Raw genomic sequence first — 5,436 nt, 5'->3', positions numbered from 1 at the left:
GTTCAGGGCTGGAGAGATGACTCAGTGATTTAGAGCACTTGACTACTCTTTCAGAGGTCCTGAGTTCAATTCCCAGCAACCACACGGTGACTCACAACCATCTATAATGAGATCAGATTCCTTCTTCTGGTGTATACATAAAGTACATGAATAAATAAATTTAAAAAAAAAGAAGTTGAGAACAATCTTTAAAAAAAAATCCAAAAAACTCAAGTCCAAATGGATTAAAGACCTCAACATAAAGCCAGTCACACTGAACTTTATAGAAAAGAAAGTGGGAAGTACACTTGAAAGCATTGGCACAGGGAACTACTTCCTAAATAGAACCCCAGCAACACAGACACTGAAACAACTAATAAACGGGACCTCCTGAAACTAAAAAGCTTCTATAAAGCAAAGGACATGGTAACAAGACAAAACGGCAGCCTACAGAATGGGAAAAGATCTTCACTAACCCCACATCAGACAGAGGTCTGATCTCCAAAATATATAAAGAACTCAAGAAATTGAACACCAAAAGATCACATAATCCAATTTAAAAAATGGAGTACAGACCTAAACAGAGAACTCTCAACAGAGGAATCTAAAATGGCTGAAAGACACTTACGGGAATGTTCAACATCCTTAGTCATCAGAGAAATACAAATCAAAACAACTCTGAGATTCCATCTTACACCTGTAAGAATGGCCAAGATCAAAAACATTGATGTCAACTTATGCTGGAGAGGTTGTGGGATGCAGGGAACACTCCTGCATTGCTGGTGGGAAAGCAAGCTGGTACAGCCCCTTTGGATGTCAGTGTGGTGATTTCTCAGAAAATTGGGAAACAACCTTCCTCATGACCCAGTAATACCACTTTTGCGTATATATATCCAAAGGATTCTCAACCGTGCCACAAGGACATGTGCTCAGCTATGTTCATAGCAGCTTTGTTTGTCATAGCCAGAACCTGGAAACAACCTAAATGCCCCTCGACTGAAGAATGGATAAGGAAAATGTGGTACATTTAAACAATGGAGTACTACACAGCAGAAAAAAATATAATGACATCTTGAATTTTGCAGGCAAATGGATGGAGCTAGAAAACATTATTTTGAGTGAGGTAACTCAGACACAGAAAGACAATTATCACATGTACTTACTCATAGGTAATTTTTAAACATAAAGCAAAGAAAGCCAGCCTACAAACCACAATCCCAGAGAACTCAGACAACAATGCAGACACTAAGAGAGACTTACATAGATCTAATCTACATGGGAAGTAGACAGTAGAAAAAGACAAGATCTCCTGAGTAAATTGGGAACATTGGGGACCTTGGGGGAGGATTGAAGTGGGGAGAGAAGAGGTAGGGAGGGGAGCAGAGAAAAATGTAGCACTCAATAAAATCAATTTAAAAAAAAAGAAACGCAGGGACTTGTGGTGTGGAAGATTCTTCTGTCTGTTTGTTGCTTTTCTTAGCTAATGAATAAAGAAACTGCCTTGACCTGTTGATAGGATAGAACTTAGGTAGGTGGGGAAGATGGAACTGAATTCTGGGAGGAAGAAGGCAGAGTCAGAGAGACACTATGGAGCCGCGCCAGAGTCAGACATACTCGAACTTTGCTGGTAAGTCACAGCCTTGTGATATACAGATTAATAAAAATGGGTTAAATTAAGATGTAAGAGCTAGCCAATAAGACACGAGAGGTAATGGGCCAAGCAGTGAACTAATTAATACAGTTTCTGTGTGGTTATTTCGGGGCCAAGCTAGCCAGACAGCTGGGACGAACAAGCGGGACTCCCTCCAATAAACTTCTGATATTTTGTTTAAAACTAAAGCAAGCTTTTAGCCTGGTGGTGGTGGTGTACACCTTTAACCCTAGCACTCAGTACCCGGGAGGTAGAGGCAGATCTCTGTGAGTTCCAGGTTAGCCTGGTCTACCGAGTGAGTTCCAGGACAGCCAGGGCTACACAGAGAAACCCTGTCTCAAAAAAAATCATAAAATTAAAATAAAAAACAAAGGAAATAAAACAAGCATTTAAGAAGTTAAATGTAGCTGGGTGGTGGTGGTGCATGCATTTAATCCCAGCACTCGGGAGGCAGAGACAGGTGGATCTCTGTGAGTTCGAGGCCAGCCTGGTCTACAGAGTGAGCGCGAGGACAGGCTCCAAAGCTACAGCGAAACCCTGACTTGGAGGGGGGGCGAGTAAATGTGGATTTGCCTTCTGCGGGGTTGCTATCCTGTCTGGTAGTTGCTGAAAAGCCAGGCTCTACCTCTGAGTTCACCGTTCAGTAACAGTATACATACACCACAGAGACAGGTGGCTGTTCATTCTGTATGGTTGTAGGTCCTGCTGTAAAGTTGATGAAGGTGGTAAATCTACTCCCTGAAAACCTATACTGCAGACACGGGCAGAAACAATATTCCACAAATTGCCGAAGGAAGCTGTTCATTGTAGGAATTCTGTAGACAAAGGTGCCAGAACCACAGGATAAAAATCCCTGAGAAGGGTATCAAATCTGGTGTTTTTTGTTTTGTTTTTAAAAATGTTTTCCTTAGTGGTGGTGGCACACACCTTTAATCCCAGCACTCAGGCAGAGGCAGGAGGATCTCTGTGAGTTTGAGGCCAGGCTGGTCTACAGAGTGAGTTCCAGGAAAGCCAAGGCTACACAGAGAAGCCCTGTCTTGAAGAAATGAAAAAAAAATTACATTTATTTTATTCTTTGTGTGTGCACATGCGCACGTGCACACACACACACACTCAACACTCACACTCACACTCATGCATTTATGCCAAAGCATACATATGGAGGTAAGAAAACAGCTTATAGGAACCATGTCTCTCCTTCCAGCACATGCCCTTGGAACTGAGGGCATCAGGCAGCAAGCATCTTTACTCACCGAGCCAACTCCGCCTGCCACTTGGGTGTCTTTTATTTAAAGTCTACACTGCTATTCGCCAACTTCACCTATACACATGAAGGGGGAAAGGAGGTGAATGGATGAGGCTTTGTGCCCACTTTATTATATTTTTGAGATAAGTTCTCTCCTTTATGTAGCTCTGACTGTCCTGGAACTCACTTTCTCAAACTCAGAGATCCACCTTCCTTTGCCTCCCAAGTTCTGGAGTTAAAGGGGGTGCACCACCATGCCTGGTTTATGTGCCCATTTCAAGTGATCAGAAATCAATTAGTGGTTTATTCAACTTAAATGATATGTAACTGAAAATATTAATGCCTGTTTGTGTCAAGTTCCTATTCCTCTTCTATGTCTAAGTGAGAGGAACCAAGCCCGTAGACAATTTTAAGACTAATTAAAATTCATGCTTTTATTAAATATGAGTAACCAATAGATGAGTGCTTTAACCAATAGATGAGCCTTCAAAAGCTTCAAATGACAGCTTAGACAAGAATTCGAAATAAAATCAATTTTATCAACCAAAGAGCTGCTGAAACATTCATTTCAATTATAGACTATCATTGACTTAAAAAATATGTAGCTCTCTCTTTCCAAAATTACCTAATTTTGTTAGACTTCACTTTTAAAACATCTTCTTTCCTTCTTCCCCCCTCCCTCCCTCCCTTTCTCTCTCCCTCCCTCCCTTCCTTCCTATTTTTTATGGCGGTACTGGGAATCAATCCTAGGTTTCATGGATGCAAGGTAAATGTTCTACAACTGAGCTGTGGCCTCAGTTGGAAATTTATTATAACCTCGAACACCACACATATCACATTGTTGCCGAGATACCTCCCTTGCGTATTAAAATTTTCCTATTACTAAGCAATACATTTTATTGAAACCAGAAAGAATGTAAAGGTGACCAAATGTACTTGGATTATCAGTAGAGAAGCAATGGGTCTGGGTGCGCACCAGGTATTGTTCAAACACACTAACTCAAATTTCGTTTTAAGCCAATTCGTTAAACCAGCCGTCTAAATGGGCCCTGGCACTGGATATCAGGCAGCTCCATACACCAGCTGGTAAGGCTTCCGATTAAAACCGGAAGCCACAGCCAACCGCCCTGGGTGTTGGGCTGGACGCACTTCCGCAAGGACTAGGGACATTGCTGACTGTATTCTCCCTCCCTGAAATACTTGGTTCTGGGATGCAGGTCCAATGCAGGCCTGGAGCCTTGAAACCAAACGTAGCTCAGCTCCTGCGTCTGTTCACCCCAGGGAGCCGAGGGAGGAAGCCTGTCCTTAGCCGGCCGGCCTGGGGTTGTGCTAAGGTGCACAAAGTACTGGGGCCCACGTGGCAGGATGAGAAAATCACTACATCCGGGGATGTCACCGTCCCGCCACCACCCTCGAATCATCCCAGTTCCTGTCGCTCTCGGACTCCTCCAAAGGCAGCATCTCTCGACTCTACTACGTGGAGTCAACACTAATGTCAGCCCCGCAGGGGACCTGGAGGCTGGACCACGTGCAGCCAGAGGGGTTTAGGTCGCTAACGTTTCGAGGCCATTTTCTCAGAAAGGTGCCTGTCAGAGGCTCAGGTTCAGAGGGTCATAATTTTATTGTACCATGCAGCTGACCGGAGAGCTGCCCCTCAGACACTTGAATATTTCTCTACCATTCCTGGGTAAGGTCTCTAGACTCTCCAAATGACCAGAGAGTCATTTAGGGGCGCCGTGGGGGATGGGGATGTCCCCAGGAGGGCGCAAGTGTTGACTTTGCAGCCAGAGGCGACCTGTCTGTCCGCGATGCTCCCAGCGGTTTCTTGTTGAGTGAAAGGTGGGAGAAAGGGAAAGCGGTGCTTTTGCCAAATATTCCCCCAAAGCCCCGGAACCCACTCCTTCGTGCTCCTCCATCAGGTCTTCCGCACCGTGGCAGTGCTTAAAACTCCCTCCCGGAGAACTCAGAGAAGGAGCAAGCAGTCTGGTCGAGCTCTAAGCTAACTAGCCCAAGAAAGACCCAGGAGTGCCGATGTCCCGACCCCCAGCCTCTACAAGGGCTTGGAACTTCCAAAAACGGCCTTTCAGAAAGAACTCCATTAAGCCCAGAGAACCGGTGCTCGCCTTGACAGTACATATACTAAAATTGGAACTATACAGAAAAGATTAGTTTGGCCCCTGTGCAAGGTTGCCACGCAAATTCATGAAGTAACTCCGCATTAAAAGAAAACAACCAGTGAATCGAGCGACAGTGGCTCCGAACCCACCTCCTTACATCTGAAGGTGACCTTATGTCCACAGTCAGGTTTTTCCTCTTCTTCCCAGAACAGTACTGGTTGTTCAGAGGTTAAATGATGAACATATGTCCCAGGCTTTGCTGGGAACAATTCCTTTTCTTAAGAGCATCGCAAGGGGGGGGGAGGGGATGATTTAGCTATAAGCTGATAATCGAGTAGTTGTGGTCAGACACACCTTCCCCAACCTCACTATTCGAGACCATGTGACCACATAACGCCCATTAGGCCCCAGTAATCCGCTATCAACACGTTTTGCAGCCATTT

The 5,436-nt window shown here is 44.6% G+C and overlaps 1 non-coding gene across 1 annotated transcript; it reads left to right on the top strand.

The window, feature by feature from the left end:
* The first annotated feature begins 4,991 nt into the window (after positions 1-4,991).
* Positions 4,992-5,098, top strand: LOC125397611 (U6 spliceosomal RNA). Its single transcript, XR_007231105.1, has one exon. It is a non-coding gene; the product is annotated as a U6 spliceosomal RNA (small nuclear RNA).
* Positions 5,099-5,436: the final 338 nt, after the last annotated feature.

Source organism: Myodes glareolus, chromosome 12, assembly GCF_982192425.1.
Source record: "Myodes glareolus chromosome 12, mMyoGla1.1, whole genome shotgun sequence".
Taxonomy (NCBI): Eukaryota; Metazoa; Chordata; class Mammalia; order Rodentia; family Cricetidae; genus Myodes; species Myodes glareolus.
The sequence above is the reverse complement of the archived record's forward strand: the minus strand, read 5'-3'. Positions and strand labels throughout refer to the sequence as shown.